Source organism: Dipodomys merriami, unplaced genomic scaffold (assembly GCF_024711535.1).
Source record: "Dipodomys merriami isolate MVZ:Mamm:240054 unplaced genomic scaffold, mDipMer1.0.p SCAF_49, whole genome shotgun sequence".
Lineage (NCBI taxonomy): Eukaryota > Metazoa > Chordata > Mammalia > Rodentia > Heteromyidae > Dipodomys > Dipodomys merriami.
In genome coordinates this window covers 1,465,794-1,483,808 of record NW_027206057.1, presented here as the reverse complement: position 1 = coordinate 1,483,808, position 18,015 = coordinate 1,465,794, and the positions used below count along the sequence as shown (strand labels likewise).

The window sequence follows — 18,015 nt, the reverse complement described above, 5'->3', positions numbered from 1 at the left end:
TTGACTTGGAGTTAACTCATTAAACTATACACTGAGAAATACTTCCATATTTGCGTGTCTCATTCAATAAGAGCATGTTTGTGTGTTTAATGTATCTGTGGAAGGGGAGAATGAGTTCACCTGCTGGCTACTCCAAGTGAGTCATTCCTGCATTGTCCCACATGGTTGGCTCCTGAGCCAACAGAGACAGAGAACAGAGACAGGCCAAATATTCAACCCATCACTGTAACACATATGTAGTTTGCTTACATGTCTATGGTCTGTCTGGCAAAATATTTAAACATGTGTTATTTCTCATGACTTTGAACAGATACTGCAGAGGTGTTCGATAAATATTGGCTGATGACTTCCTCTTAGCTTTGTAAATACAGAATTCATTCTTGTGGTTGTGTTTAATGTACTTGGATTTTATCAGAATTAGCCAGGTGCTGTTAGGCACAGAGGCCCATATTTGTTTATACAAAAGTCTGCATATCTGTTTTCATTTATAGAAAACAGAGTGCAGAGCTATCTGGATGATTAGCTGATGAGCTGTATTTTTGGAACACTGAATCAGAATCCTGTGTCTCAGTTAGGGGTGACCTATCCTTGACAAGACTAATTTAATCACCCAAAATAGTAAGTTAATTTAGTTTTGTTCAAAAATGTCTTAGGTATGGGTTATAAAAATCTACCTATTTAACCCCAACATTTCTTTATGTGTGTGTGTGTGTTATTGTAAAAATACTGTACAGAGGGGTTACAGTTACATGAGCAAGGTCATGAGTACATTTCCTATTGAGCATCGTTGCCTCCTCCTTTGCTTTTCCCCTACCATCCCTTCCCTCTGCATGGCCCCAACTCCTCCCCCAAGTTGTAAAGTTCGTTTTGAACATGGTGTCTTGTACATCTCATTGTTACAATGGGTCAACCTGTATCCTTGATTCAGCATTATGTTATTTCCCTTCCCCTCCCCAAATTACAAAAAAAATGTATATACAAGATGCAGGGCACCGACATCAAATACAGTGAAAACAGGGGTTATACCTGAGGGAAAAACATACCCAAGAAACAAAAATCACAGAATACATTATAAATATGTTAAAAACAATAGAAAGAAAGAAAAAACAACTTATGTCCCTATCTTGGGGTTCATTTCATTTAACATCATCTTATATGGTAACATTACATAGCTTTTGATCTTTTCTGCTTGTCATAGACTTATGCTACTTATTGCAAATAAAGGAAACCATGGCACCTATGTTTCTTTGGGCCTGGCTTACTTCACTTAATACAATTTTTTTCCAAGTCTGTCCATTTCCTAACAAATGGGAAATGCCATTCTTTTTGATGGAGGTATAGAATTCCATTGTATATGTATATACCCCATTTTCTTGATCCATTCATCTATGGAGGGGCATCTGGGTTGGTTCCATATCTTAGCTATGGTAAATAATGCTGCAATAAACATAGTTGTACTGGTAGCTTTAGTATAGCCTTGTTTGTGATTGTTTGGGTAAATGCCCCAAAGTGGGAATTCTGGGTCATAGGGGGGCTCTATGTGGAGTCTTTTGAGGAACCTCCATATTGCTTTCCAAAGTGGTTGAACAAGTTTACACTCCCACCAACAATGCGGTAGGGTTCACTTTTGGCCACATCCCCTCCAGCATCTGTTATTACTAGATTTCGTGATTATAGCCATTCTAACTGGGATGAGGAGGAATCTCAATGTTGTTTTGATTAGAGAAGTTGAGCATTTCTTCATGTCTATTGGCCATTCTCATTTCCTCTTCACAGAAGTTTCTCTTTAAGTCTTTAGCCCACTTATTTATTAGGCAGTTGTTTCTTTGAGGATTTGTTCTTGGGGGATTTTGTTTTTTGAATTCTAAGTGTATTTTAGATCTAAGACTCTTGTCCATTGTATGGCTAGAGAAGATCTTCTCCCAGTCTGTAGGCTTTCTATTGATCTATGCCTTTTGCCATGCAGAAACTCTGCAGTTTTATGCAATCCCATTTGTCCAACCTTTCTTTGACTTGCTGTGTTTCTGTGTCTCTATTAAGAAAAGTTCAGCCTGTGCCAAGAAGCCCTAGAGTTTCTCCTATTCCCTCCTGTAATGTTTTCAGGGTGTCTGTTTTGACTTTGAGGTTTGATCCATTTGGAGTTGATTCTGGTGCAGGGTTATATATAAGGATCTAACTTTACTTTTCTACAGGTGTTAAACCAATTTTGCCAGCACCATTTACTGAAGAGGCTGTCTTTATTCCATTCTGTGTTTTTAGCTCCCTTATCAAAGATTAGGTGACTATAGGTCTGTAGGTTCATTTCTGTGTCTTCAGTTCTATTCCATTTAACCCCAACATTTCTTACCCTTCATCGTTAACCTTCAAGTAGTTGTAACATACCCATCATTTACAAGCTGGCTAATGTTATTCACCCTAGTTCTGCTGAGGTTACTGTGAGCTCACATTAGCTCATGTTTTCATTCATTGATGCTGTTTGAAATAATAGGCCACAAAGAAGCCTACTGTCCTGCTAGCTCGTAAACGGGAGCCTATGCTAGCACAGTGCATTCTAAGTAACTAGGAATCAGTTTTAATTGGAACATGTTAAAAATACAGATTCATTTTTACTTTGCTCCTGAAATTACTATATTTTACTAGATTTGAGCTGGAAAAAAGGGTGCTTCCATTGATTTTACTCCAGTAATGTAAGGAAACACTAGGGAGAAAAGTAACTCAGTTCTTTCTGTCCCTTCTTGGTTATTGCCAGCCAGAACAAGGACTCGTGTTGATTACTGCCAACTAGAATGGCTGAGATCCCTCAGTCAGCTGGGTCAACTCTTAGTACCTTTTGTAACAAAAATGGAATACTTGTGGGAAAAAAAAACTCCATAAGGTGACCTACATCATAACAATTCCACTGTGGTATAACACTTACATAAAGCAGGCATTTCAAAATTGTCCCAGAATTCAAAAGAAAATTATGAACAATATTCCACCCTTTTAGAAATAGTTTTAAACTAACAGAGAACCCATTTTACATTAGGAACATTTTCCATATAGAAACTATTCATTTATATTTTCCTACCAGCTGTGTTTTAATTGTACATTTGTACTCTGAGAGATGTATTTAGAACTGAAGTTTCAAAATAAAATTAGACTCTGGATATTATGTAAAAATAAAAGTAATTTCTGTGAAAATATTTTCAAAAATACAAATTTAGAAAAAATGGTATTAGTGCATAACTCAAGGCAGAAAAAAGAAGGTATAGGCTCTATAGAAAGAACCTTGTCCTGTAGAATGTTACTTGTTAACTAAAATTCCAACATCTGTTTTGAGTATTTCTTTTTGAGAGTAATGCTTCTTGGTCATTAAAGGAAATTCGTAACTCTCCGAACAATTACTAGAAACATCAACTCACATAACACTTTTTATTGTCCATATAGACATTCAAGTGTGTGATAGAAATAGCCCCTGTTAGTCCATAGAATAGGTAACCACAATAGAATAGGTAACCACAAGATCACTGAGCTCTGAGTCTTGGCACTTCACCCATTAGGTTCATAATCTTAGCCATATGATTTAGGCTCTGAAGGCCTTGTTATCCTCATTTTTGTAAACACAAAACAGGAAGAGAAGAAAGACAAGGTTGGAGGGGATGTCTCTATACTCTCCTCTAGTGCAAAATTTCTTGTGGGTTTTTTTTTTTTTTTTTGCCAGTTGTGGGGCCTGAACTCTGGGCCTGGGCGCTGTCCCTCAGCTCTTTAGCTCAAGGCTAGTGTTCTACCACTTGAGCCACTGTGCCACTTCCAGCTTTTTCTGCTTATGAGGTGCTGAGGAATCGAACCCAGGACCTCGTGTGCATGCAAGGCAAGCGCTCTACCACTGAGCCACCTTCCCAACCCTGTTTTTTTTAAATTAACTTTTCATATAAAAGAGGATGAGTACTATTCAACCTTTAAAAAAAGAAATGGAAATTTGAAACATTCTACAACAATCTTGAATATATAATGCTAAGATAATATAAGCTAGCCTGACAAATGACACGCACTATAGGATTCCACATATGTGAGCTGCCCAGAACAGTGACACACATAGAGACCAAGAGCAGAATAGTAGTTGTCAGGCAAGGAGGAGAGGATGCTGGAGAGTTACTATTTAATAACTATAGAGTTTTATTTTGGGATGATGACATCCTAAAGATGGAAAGTGGTGATAGTTGCACAACAATGTGGAACATACTTAATTTTTTCAGTTTTACACTAGCAAATAATTAAATGGCTGGGCATTAGTGGCCCACACCTGTAATCCTAGCTACCCTCGAGCTATGGATTGAGGTTCAAAGCCAGCCTGACTAGGAAAGTCCATGAGATTCTTATCTAAAATTAACCACCAAAAACTGGAAGTGGAGCTGTGGCTCAAAGTGGTAGAGCACTAGCCTTGAGTTAAAGAGCTCAGGGGCAGCACCCAGGCAGAAAGAAAAAAAAAGAAAGAAAGAAAGAAAGAAAGAAAGAAAGAAAGAAAGAAAGAAAGAAAGAAAGAAAGAAAGAAAGAAAGAAAGGAAGGAAGGAAGGAAAGAAGAAAGGAAGGAAGGAAGGAAGGAAGGAAGGAAGGAAGCAGGAGGGAGGGAGGAAGGGAGGAAGGAAGGAAGGGAGGGAGGAAGGGAGGGAATGGAAGGAAATGGTTAAATGGTAAATTCATGTTATATATATTTTATAGAACAAAACTAGAGTTTCAAGGAAATGCACATTTCAAAGGCATTTGGCACTAATAAGAGCATAATAAATATTTGCTGATTGAAGAGAAGCTTCAATAGAGTCATGAAAATTATTTTGAAAGAAGGGCCCTAGGCTATTTGTCTTGACACTGATTTTGTATAGCAGTTAAACTAATTTTTTAATAGATTATGCATTTCTATTCAGTAGTTCGGGTGTAAACAAAGAAATTAGTGCAGTTTACAAGAAGAGCCTAAAGCTCCCCAATCAAGTCATTTCTTGGGGGCATCTACTGTTCTTCACTTTAAGGCTGTAGATTGCTTTGAGAGCAAGAAACACATTCCATCTCCCCCATGACACACAGTGGGAGTTCTAGAAATCCACAAGTTCTCATTCCACTAGAGATAAACCTATTTAAAAGGATTTTCTTGCAGCAAAATTAATCTGTAAAGGATTACTCATTACAAAAACTTTAGAATTAAAACAATCAGAAAGCCAGAATTATAAGCTTTTACAAGATGATGATGATTATTTCTGCAATCATAAATGAGTTATTTGATCTAACATACATCCCCCAAATGTTATAATTAGAAAGTAGAGCTTACGGATTATGTTATGCATCATGGATGGGACTAGCAGTATAACTGTTAAGATTTCTATTTACTCTTCCACTTTGTAGAAAAACTTTGTAGAAAAAAGTGTTTATTATTAAAGATGTTTATAAACTGTTTGATAGAAGACACACATTTCAAGTGAAACATTTTCCTCTAAAGGAACATAAACTAATAAAAGAATATAATACCGTTTATTTGAAAAGTTCAAAGTACTAAAAAGATACAAATGTTCATTAGTAAATATACTAGGTACTTTTACATTCTTGCTGATCCTGGAATCACAGATAAATGTTGTACAATGGTTAATATTTATCTTCTTGATCTCACCTTTATTTTGATTTCCCCATTCTTTTCTGTTCCTAAGTCTTAAAACAGTTTTTTTAATGACCTTTAGTTATTAGAACAAACTGGAACAAGCTTCTAGAGTTTGGAATAGCAAATCTCCACTTAAAAGGTTGATAATAATGAAAACTTGGGGGTATCAAGAGAATAATTTCTTTTGGTTATTTGAATAACTTCCTTTGATGTTAGTTTTAACTCCTATTTTTAAATTACCATTATTATGCCAAAAAAGCACAAGTTTAAAAACTCCCTAGTAAAGTTAGCAAGTATTTAAAATAATTTAAGCTTGGATAATTTAGGAGATTTGAAATATTTAATCAATTCAAATTAAACCAAAAAAAATCAAACAATCTCCCTCTCAGAAAGAGGAAGAAAGGTTGTTGATGATAAGGATAGCAATTAATCTTGATTAATTAGATGTATAACACTCTCTTGTTATACATAACTCACCATTACTTTAATGGGCAAGTCAAGTTTCTGTTTTTCATTTTTGGATGGTTGATGAATCATTTCAATAAAAGTTACAAATAAGTTACTCAAATTGTCATGATTGCCTATAATTTAACCAGAACACAGAAGAGATAACATCTCTAATATGATAACAAGAGAAATTAACATGTACAGTGCTTTATTTTCCTGTGGATTACTAGTCACAAAAAGTGCACTAAAGATTCTTTAATAAAATGAAAGAATTTGAATTAACATTGTATACCACATTAAAGGAAACTAAATTGCAAATATATGCTTACAAAGTTCAAACATAAGAAACTTGACCTCAAAGGGATATAAACATTTGGATTTCTTAGGTAACATCATTACATTAATAAAACCATACCTTTTATTTAAGAACATTTTATGTAGAGGAATCCTAACAGATTATGTTAGCCATTTATTCCAGCAACAGTCATTTTCCATCTGTGTTTTCAAAATTTTGTCTTTCGAAATTTCTATCATTTTTGTCTACTCTGTTTTTCCTTAGAAATTCAGATTCAGGAAGTACCAAATTGTAACTTAGGATCTTTTCAAAACTGCCAGTATCTCCACTTCTCACTTGCCCACCATCCCAGGTAATTTTTTTAAAAAACCAGACAAATTTGGGAAACATCAGTCTAATAAATTATGGGAGATGAATAGCATAGCTTTTATTTCTAAACTCGAAGCCAAACCAAAACTTCAACATAGAGAATTCTACTAGTTTCATTAGGAAATTCACACACACACACACACACACACACACACACACACACACACACACACACACACACCCCACATACACACACACCACCACCACCACCATCACTACCATCACCAAAAAACCTGCAGGCTTTAGCTCTGCAAGCATTCCACTACTTGAGTCATGCTTCCAGTGTTTTTGCCTTATTTTTTTCCCCACACAGTTTCATGATTGGCCTACCACTGTGATCCTCCTTCCTGTGGTCTTTCAAGTCTCTGAGATAACAGGCTTGAGATGTCATACCTGTCCTCATAGAATTTTCACAGGTACATACCTCTGTATAAAGTTCTCATACACACCATTTGTTGGACACCAGTGGCTCACACCTACATACTCAGGAGGCTGAGATCTGAGGATTGCAATTCAAAGCCAGCCTGGGCAGAAAGGCCGTGAGACTTTTTATCTCCAATAAAACCATTCAGACAACCAGAAATGGCGCTGTGCTCAGGTGGTAGAGTTTTAGGCTTGAGCTGAAGAGCTGAAGGACAGCACCCAGGCCCAGAATTCAAGCCCCACAACCGACAAATAAATAAATAAATAAATAATATAGACATTTGTTTTTAGTTGATTGCTTTATCTATCTATCTTTAAAGCAATTTCTGTGTACCAGAAAACAGAATATGACATTTTCATATGATTATTAAAAATAGAAAGAGGAAATACCTATATACTAAGTTTTAAAACTTGAGGATTTGCAGGCCTTTTATACCTAATGCGAAATTACCTTTTATTTTTAGTACTATCACAAGTATAGCTATAATTTAAACCTATAATTAGGTATGTCACACTAATGGGTATGAGTTTAAGCTGCAATTTCCAAGCAAGTTATGCTCTAGTTGCAAAACTGGAAAAGAAGATGTAGCTTATCTATGCAAAAATTCTCTTCATGAGTAAGAATTGGTTTTGATATAATATAAAATTCCTTAAAAATAAAAACAAGATTCTAAGTAAGATGGCAAATACTTGCATGGGAAAATCAAACTATTCTCATTTTGTCTTAATTTTTTCTCCTTAGATTCCCCAATTTAAAGGGTCAGAATGGGATCACCTAGCTATTGTAGCTGAGTGGACTAATTTCATTACACTTTCACTAGGCTGAGCTGAGCTGAGCTTTCTCAACTTTGGTTTCAAACACATGGGAGGGGAACCATTCAAACACACAGGAGGCACTCAAGCCGTGGTCGATGTGGCCATAACTGTTCTACACAGGGGACAAACCTCTGCTTATTCCACACCTTAAGACTAGGTTAAAAACTGGGAGCCTCCACAATGTGCTGGGTTAGAGTGACTCTGTGTGTGTGTGTGTGTGTGTGTGTGTGTGTGTGTGTGTGTGTGTGTGTGTGCACGCACGCGCGTCCTAAGTAATCCAGGCATTCTCTTTTACCATTTGTGTCTAACACCCTAGGTGATTCTAGTCTGAGCATCTTTCCACCTACATACAGTGTGCACCCACTGTCTACGACTCACGAACCTACACCTCAAAAGGCAGGGAGAACGAAAAGCAAGGAGGTAAAGATGTTCCTAAGCGCAGGGCATCAGGTAGGTCTGGGGGCCGCGGGTAGTGTCTACCTGGGAAGCGTCTCTGGACGGGGCCAGGGCGCTGCCAGCGGCGCCCTCTACCTGCTGAACCACGGCTCTGACAAGTGTCAGATCAGCTTCTCCAACCTAGACCTGCTAAGGGGACGACTTGAAAGAAATACAAATTCAAGTTTGCCCGCCACTCCTTTCCTCCCCGCGCGGATTTCTCTCCGATGGCTTCTGCAGAGCCGGGGGACGGCGGGGACCCGCGGGGACCCGCGAGTTCCTCCCCGCGGATGATCGCGGCGGCGCTGCCGGGTGGGCAGGGCCAGGCCGGGTCCCCCCCACTCCCACCCCGCACCCCGCACCCCGCAGGCCGGGGCGCCCCAGGCCGGGAGCCCGCCCGGCCTGTTTGACTCACCTGCCCTGCGGAGACGCGGGGGAGCGCGCGCGCCGCCCGGCCAGCGCCGGGCACCCAGATCCGAGGAGGAGGATGGGGAAGCCCGGGCGGCGGGGACCCGGGGGTGTCGGTGGCGTAAGGAGAAAACGTATTACCTAAGCCGGGGATGCAGAGCGGGGAAGAAGGCTTACAGTCTTTCCCTCGAGAAACGGAAGAGGGAGGAGAGAGAGGGGGAGGGGAGGGGGAGGAGGAACACGCGCCGCGGGGGGAGGCGTGGAGGGGCGCCGCGGGCTAGAACAGGGGTGCCAGGCGTCTGGGCGCGGGCTCAGCGCCAGAGCCCCGGGCCGGGAGGACGGCGGAGGTCACCCGAGAGGAAGGCAGAGCCCGGGCGACGGCCTGGCCTGGAAGCCCTGGAGCTCAGCATCTGCCAGGTCCCCGCCCCCTAGTTTCCCCTAGGACGGTGGCTGTGGCGCGGAGAGGCGGGGTGACGCCTCCAGGCTTCTAGGGCAGGCGAGGGCATCCCACGCCTGCAGAGCCCGGCGTCCACCACGTCACAAGTGGAACGTGATGAGTCAGATGGGAGGGCCAGGAAGGAAAGGACTCCGCATTGTTCCTCTTGTTTCCTGGTTAGCCGCCCACAGCATTCACTTTTAAAAATCCTGTTCCTTCATTCATCGGTACTGTGGGAAATGACTGCGGATTTGACGGCTGGGTTGGCAGCTGGGCCAGAGGCACTCGGGTCCAGGGTCTTAGTGGGAAGGACGCTGAATGCTCACCTTAGCCACATCTCCTTTGCAAGGTGTGGGCCTAGGCGACCTAGACAGACGTGTGTCATGGGTAGGGAATGGATTTAGCTCTAGGATGGTTTGGGGTGGCAGATGGGACTAGGACTAGGCAGTTCTGGGGAGTACGGGTAGGAATTTCTGTTTCGAATGGGAACTTAAAGCGAGTTGAGTAGAAGGGGGGCTGGCATACGCTAACCCAAGCAGAGGAATGTTTGTGAGTGCCTGGAGACTTCCAGGGCCACGCTTGTGACCCTTTTACTCCAGGCTTCTGGTGGACTTCTGACAGTAGATTTGAACTTCCAAGATTCCTTCCAAGGCTTCCATTGGGTTCTGCAAACATGATTTCCTATCCTTATTTATTCAAGTCTGTTCCTTACTGCTGCAAGTGCCCAAGGTCATCCTTGTCTTTCCCTTCTTTTTTTTTCCCCCTCCTCCATCCAAATCCAGCCCTAAATCTAGTCCCAACTTCTGTAAATAGTGTCTTCAATAAAATCTCTTCAGTTGAAACATCTGAGTAAAGGTTGGTTCCTGTTATGACAGACTGATATGTACTGAGGAACACTGTTGATCATCACAGAACACAAATCTTTTATTCTTTATTGAAGCAGGCTCTGTAAAATGTCAGATTTTACATCCAAGTTTTTGATCATTTGTGAGGCAATTACAGAATGATTTATATGTTTCCTGAGCAGGAATTTGTGCTACTGCTTTGAGGCCACTGTTCAGGAACAGCACATTCATGACTATCATTCTTAATGCTTCCAGTAGTTCTTGCAAACTAACACTCTTGCATTTAAAGAAATTATACAGCACAGCATTGTGATACTCAAACTTTAATATTCTTAGCTTTTGTTTTTGTTTTTGTTGGTCATGGGCTTAAACTTCAGGTTTGGACACTGTCCCTGATCTCTTTTGCTCAAGGCTAGTACTCTACCATTTTGAGTCACAGTTCCACTTTTGGTTTTCTGGTGATTAATTGGAGATAAGAGTCTTGTGGACTTTCCTGCCCAGGCATAGCTCTGAACCATGATCCTCAGACCTCAGCCTCCTGAGTAGTTAGGATTACAGGTGTGAGCCACCCATGCCTGGCTCACAATTCTTATATAGTCTAGATCTAGATTGCATTGCTGTAGCTGAGATAGGACTTAGGAACCATCTCCTCATCTTTGAAGCAGACTTTGGCGTATAAATTTGGAGTCTCAGAGTCCAAGATACAAGTATTGATTGTTATATTTCTTCAGGTTAAAGGCCTAGAATTACATGGTCATTAATATAATTTCACCAATTACCCTTCAACACACTCCTTACCATGAATCATGTTGCCTACCTCATTACTGTTTCTGTCAATGCAGTCATATCAACTGGCATTGGCATTACAATTACTGTCACACAGATCAACACTGTGTGCTTGCTACGACTGTGCCTCGTACCTGAAATCAGCTACTGGAAATGTGATACTAGTTTTGGCTAAAGTTCACTGGATTATAATGAGTATTTTCAGCAATTGCCACCTCTGTCTCTCAGGTTAAGCATACATAAAAATAACTCACAGGGTTGTGCATAGTTAATAAAATGTGAGTTACATCAATGACCAGATATGATTTAGTTGTAAGAAATTCTTGCACCATATTGCACAATCTTATTCTTGTGTTCCCATTAAATCACCAATATAAATCAATCTTAGCTAATCAACTTAGGAAAGACTGAATCACATGAATTCAAATCATAACTAGGATTTGTTTAAAAAAGATTTGGGAGAGGAGTTCTTAACAATTGTGATAGTTTTTTAAACTCTCTGAGTGTACTAAAGTATCTAAGTTAGGGGAAATGGAAATTATTTGTAGTGCATTTAGCTGAAATACCACAGATATAAGCATGAAAAAGTGAAAGCAAAAGAGAAATTTGTAAAAACAATTCATTACAGATGCCTTATGGTTATTGCCCATGCAACAATTATGGTTATACCTTATGGTCATTTCACATGCACACACACACACATATATATGTATGTTAAATCATCTAAAATGTTATTCTCTTTTTTTCTATTTACCTTTCCACAGAACTACTGCTTTCTGAAGTCCCAGAAGTAAAATAAGTAAATACTAAAGCTTTGAAGTATATGGGTAATTAGGATTTGAGTTCCTGTTTCCAGGAAATTAAAGCCTAAAACCTGAGGGGGAAAACTTTAGTGAAGGGGCCTTGGATTGTCTTCCCCTGCATTTCACCTGACCTGCCTTAGTCAGTGCCTCTTCCACATCTACCTAGTAGGTGTAGCATTAACAGCTGTTCAGGACAAAGGTTATCCTCTGAACAGACTGTTATCAATGGCTTGCTTCCTTCAATTCTTAAGCTTTCCTGAACATTTTTGTGTTAACTTTAGCTTTCTATAGGTGACTCAAAATTAAACATTGTTGGATCCACTATAGTTTATGAAATCATTTATTACACACTTGCTCAGCTTGACTGTTTACATCCTGATTGAGAATTCCTCTGCTCATTCTGCCTTGAAGTTAAGTTTGCCTAACTTTATTTTTTAGAACTGTGTGCAATTTGGTAATCTATCTTTTGATATTTTGTAGAAAGCATCAATATATAATTAATTTCCTATGAATAGTTCACTAAAAATCACTTTACTTTTGGCACGAAAACAGGACATTTTGAGACTTTTAAAACCACCTAATATACAGAATTACTTTTTTCTTAAATTATATGCCTCATTTCTCTTCCATACCTCATGATAGAAAATCCTTCTGGTAAAAAGGAAAAAAAGGGCTGGGAAGGTGGCTCGGTGGTAGAGTGCCTTGCCTTGCATGCTTGAGGCCCTGGGTTTGATTCCTCAGCACCACATAAGCAAAAAAGAAAAAAGCCGGAAGTGGCACTGTGGCTCAAGTGGTAGAGCGCTAGACTTGAACTGAAGAACTGAGGGACAGCACCCAGGCCCAGAGTTCAGGCCCCATGACCGGACCCCCCCAAAAAAATTACCACAAAGATCAGAATTTATAATCAAATTTCAGAATTTATAAGCAAATTCCCCTTATTTATTTGTAGATATCTTAGTGGTAATTTTAAGTAGTTATTTTTAAATTAAAATCCTTAAAATTATATCTAAATCATACAAACACTTTTATTGGTAAGCCAATTAGAGACTAGAAAGACAAGTGGAAAAGATAGATCTTTAATATGCTGATTATTATGCTGTGTTTTAAATTTTATCAATTTCCTTGTGCTTCATTATTTAGATAATTGTTGGAGATGTAATAAATATATTTGGGAATTATATTATTACTCCTACTAATTCATTATTTAAAAATAATTTTAAAATTTCAAAAGGCCTTCACATATTTTGAATACTTGATCCTAAATGCTTTCCCCGAGGTGGTTTTTTTTTGGGGGGGGGTCCGGTTGTGGGGCCTGAACTCTGGACCTGGGTGCTGTCCCTCAGCTCTTCAGCTCAAGGCTAGTGCTCTACCACTTGAGCCACAGCATCACTTCCGGCTTTTTTGTTTTTGCTTATGTGGTGCTGAGGAATCGAACCCAGGGCCTCATGCATGCAAGGCAGGAGCTCTACCACTGAACCACCTTCCCAGCCCATATTTTTTATTCTTTGTCAAGTATGTCTGCTTAGCGTATTAATCTAGAGTTTCCACAAAGGAACTGCTATCCATGGAGAGAAAACATTAAAAAAACAGAAAGAACATGCACGTGACTGCAGTTATGTTTGAACTTCCTTTTTTCATAAGCATCTCCTTCTCTTCTCATACTTTCTCTTTTCCTGTCCTACTCTTTCTACAATATTGTGAAGAAAAGTTACATGACTTGTTATACATAATTAAATTCTGTCTTAGAAACAGCAACAGATGCAATAGCTAGATATTTCTATGAGGACCCATGAGATAAATGAAGGTTGCACACCATTGCTTGATCCCCAAAATGAAAAGAGAAAGCTAATTCTCAGTTCCCACTTCTCTCCCACTCCCTCTGCCTCCCACATCCTATCCATTTAGATAATCTCATCTTGTGAATGAATATGGGTATTTTTGACCTCAACATATCACTAAGTCTAGAAGGCGATCCTTGCATGGACAGTTGCCTCTGATTTGTCATCGCTGTTGATACCAAAAGTTAAACTTGAAAAATACTTGATGTTACTGCCAACAAGAAATTTTGTATCAGCTACTATTTCTTATCTTATTTACCTTGAAGCTGAAAAACCATGTCAAACCTTGCTGGCTTGCTTTTCACTCTCTTTGCTCTAAGTGACTCTTGCTACTAAATGCAGGCAGAAATTATACATATTTCAAACCATTTTACCACTAGTATTGTGCAATGTCATTTTAAACTTTTTATTAATTTAGGATTTGGAGGCAGGAACTTCAATGGAGGATTTTTGAACACAGTAGCTGAATATCAGGATACAACTTATTAATATTTACTGTTTTCTCTTTCTTTACCTATTTTTTTTAATCTTCCAAGGGGGAAGAAATGATACCATTGTGAATAGCAGAAGCCTCCCAAATACCAAATAGTAGAACATTAAAAGAGACACTGGTCTGGGTACTAGTGGTTCACATCTGATATATTAGGTGGAAATCAAGAACATTGTTTTTTTGAGGCTAGGTTGGACAAAAAAATCATGAGACTCCATCTTAACCAATAGCTAGGTAATAGTGGTCATATGTCATCTTAGTACTCAGGAGACAGATTGGAGGATCAAATTTCTAGGTCAGCCTGGACACAAAGTTCATGAGACTCCATCTTGACCGGATAATCTAGATGTAGCAACATGTATATGTCACCTCAGCTAGGGCAGGAAGTGTAAAAAGAAAGATTGTGATCCATTGTCTGCCCTGGCCCAAAAGTGAGAACCCTATCTCAACAATAATCAGAGCAAAAAGATGGATGAGCGGCTCAAGTGATAGCATGACTAGTAAGAAAATTCCTAAGTTCAAATCCTGGTAATGAAACAAAAATTAAAAAAAAATCAAATATTCAGGAATCTAATGTTTATCAGAGGGAAACATACACTTAATCTAAAAACATGTTAGGTATTTTATGTTCACATATTACCATTGCTATGTATTCTTATGTAGAAATAAGTCTGGGGAAATCCAGCAGACTTTAACGCAATAATTATTACAAAGGACCTTATTCGCCCAGTTCAATGTAAGACTTGCCAAAATTTCAAAATTTATAGGCAAATTCCCTTATTTATTTGCAGGCATATTAGTGGTAATTTTAAATATTAATTTAAAACTAAAATCCTTAAAATTATATCTACATTACAAAACTTTTTTAATAGTGGAATTAAACTGGCATTGCATTACATGCAAGTTATTGAAAATAACCTTGTACAATTACTATGTGGTAAAGTCCATGCATAGACTTTGAAAATACCATGCAAATTCTTTAAAATGCTGTGGATGTATTATGCATGTATTTTAATTATTGGATAATTTGGCATGCTATCTGCTAAAAATCAAACCATATATTAAGAGTTTATCTAATAGATCTGTTTTGGAGGGACTAGAACACAAACCTTTCCATATCCTTGGGTGTATTAGATTCACCTCATGGACTCACTAGAAATGAAGTGAATACAGCAAAGAAAAAACTTGTCCAAGTTATTCTGGGAATTCCCAATAAAGAAAAATATGGCAGAATGCATGTAATCTCCCTTATTTCCATAAAATTATATTAACTTTTGTTTAAAAAAACTCCAGTATCAAAAGTTATCCACTCTCAAAAGAACAATAAAGCTAGGTGTTGGTGGCTCATGCCTGTAATCCTAGCTTCTTAGGAGGCTGAGATCTGAGGATCATGGTTCAAAGCCAGCCTGGGCAGAAAAGTCCATGAGACTCTTATCTTCAACTAACCACCAGAACACTGGGTGCTGTGACTCAAGTGGTAGAGCACTCACCTTGAGCTGAAGAGCTCAGGGACAGCGCCCAAGCCCAGAGTTCAAGCCCCATAACAACAATAACAACAAAAAAAACCCAACAATAAAATATAAATAACTACAGACAAGCAGTCATTCGTATTTCTAACACTACCCAAGGAAACCCATTGCTCATTTTGGATGTGCATTCTTCTAGAACGTTTCTGTAAATGGATGCACATTTCATTATTGTCTCTTTTTTTGTGGTGCTGGGAAGTGAATTTTGTGAGTCAAGAGCTCCACCACTGAGTTGGTTCCAGCCCCATACACACATTTCCTTTCTCTTAAACCATCTTTTGAAAAAAACCCTATTTTATTAATGCTCTTATCTTTGTTAGTTGGTATTTATTTTGTTTTAAGTGTGGCCATATTTTTTATTGTGAGTACTTTGCTTGACATATACTAATTGTATAAAGAGGCTTCAGTGTTACATTTCAACACATACATACACTATTTGATCATTTTTACACTATTGCTTTTTGTTAATGACAGTCCTAGGGCTTAAACTCGGGGCCCATACACTATCTCTGAGCTGTTTTGCTCAAGGCTAGTGCTCTTTCACTTGAGCCACAGCTCCACTCCTGGCTTTCTTTTATTTATATAATTTCTTTTTGGTAATTTATTGTAGATAAAAGTGTCCCACAAACTTTCCTGTCAGGCCTGACTTTGAACTGTAATCTTCAGGTCTCAGCTTCCTGAGTTGCTAGGATTGCAGGCTTGAACCACCAGCACCCAGCTCGGTCTTAAAAAAATTTACAATGGGTTTCATTATAATATTTTCATATGTGCATATAATGTACCTTGATCATGTGCACTTCCCTCCTCATGACTCCCTACCACCAAATTATTCTCCTTTTAATATTCATGTTCTTTTTGCTAGGTCTAGATTTCTCATATAACCGAAAAAGAGGTATTTAGCTTTCTTAGTCTGGCTTATTTTACCTAACATTATGGTTTTTTTAGTTGCATCCATTCCCTGCCCCCTGCAAATAACATACTTTCATTCTTTTTTTTTTCACGGTTGAATAATACTGCATTATGTATATGTGCTACATTTTTCTTTATCCATTCATCTGTTAATTTCATAACTTGGCTATTGTGAATAGTACATTGCTGTTGTATGCTGACATATTTCTTTTTTTCTTGATAGATTTTAAAATATAAATAGTGTCATGCTGTATGCATTATTTCATAACTTGCTGGGAGGGGAAGCATATGTAGACTATTTGACAGGTAGCCTTATGAGAGGTTTCCATAGTACCATGCAACCTCCAGGGTCCAACATCTGGCATAGTCTTTAGATCCTATCAGCTTGTCCATAATTAGATAAAGCAAACAGCCCACACGTTTGCTTGAGAATCCACGCAGTCAAAGAGACAGGGAGATGGAGGAGAATCCTCCAGTTTTGTTCTCGATGATCATTTCAGTAACTCCATCATAATGCATATGGTACAGCCTGTTTATTCGGACTTCCCAAATGATTAGAACAAGCATATAAAAGGCAGAAATAATTTATCTTTGAAATAATGGGAAACTACGGTACCATGCTTGCTTTGAGGTCAACTCTGGTGTGCAGCAGCCTGCAGGCTGTCCTAAAAAAGGGAAAAAGAGCCTCATAGGTTCTAGGCACAGGTCTCCCAGTGTGCAAGCATTACCACCATGGAGTAGCATCTCCCTCAAAGAATCTAGACATCTGTGGATTCAGGGGGATGGGTCTCTATTTGTGTATAGCTATATCATAGTGTTCTTCACCAGTGCTTCTTAGGAGCTCCTTGAAGTCAGTGACTTCAAGAAAGTTTATTGATGTATTAACAATCATATGGACATCTGATGCTTACTCACTGAACTTATCTCTTCAGGAAAACTTATTTCACTTGCTTTGGGATCCTTTGCTGAGAATATCCTAGACATATTCTAGTTATTACAAATGAGGGAAGCCATACAGCCTAAGTTTCTTTGGGTTTGGCTTGCTTTGCTTAATATAATTTTTTCCAAGTCTTTCTATTTCCTTATGAATGGGGCAATGTCCTTCTTTCTGAGGGAAGCATAGAATTCCATTGTGAATATATACCACATTTTCTTCTTTATTTTTATTTTATTTTTGCCAGTCCTGGGTCTTGAACTCAGGGCCTGGGTGCTGTTCCTGAGTTCTTTTGCTTATGGCTAGCATTCTACCACTTGAGCCACAGCACCACTTCTGGCCTTTTCTGTTTATGTGGTAGTGAGGAATCGAATCCAGGGCTTCATGAATGTTAGACAAGCATAAAGTGTTTGGTTGTAAACCTCATTTTCTTGGTCCATTCATCTACAGAGGGGCATCTGTATTGATTCCATATCTTAGCTATCTACAATGCTTCAATGAACATGGTTGTGCTGGTGGCTCTAGTGTGGCCTGGTTTATGGTCCATTGGCTAAATGCCCAGGAGAAGGATTACTGGGTTATAGAGAAGCTGTATGTTCAGTCTTTTAAGGCACCTCTGTACTGCTTTTGA

At 38.9% G+C, this 18,015-nt stretch overlaps 1 protein-coding gene across 1 annotated transcript in view; it reads right to left on the bottom strand.

Moving 5' to 3' along the window:
- The window catches only part of Inpp1 (inositol polyphosphate-1-phosphatase), a 29,296-nt gene extending 20,036 nt beyond the window's left edge, over nt 1-9,260 (bottom strand). Inside the window, exon 1 of the mRNA XM_069995652.1 lies at nt 8,825-9,260. The gene's annotated coding sequence lies outside the window, so the exon portion shown is untranslated. The remainder of the gene's footprint in view (nt 1-8,824) is intronic.
- Nucleotides 9,261-18,015: the final 8,755 nt, after the last annotated feature.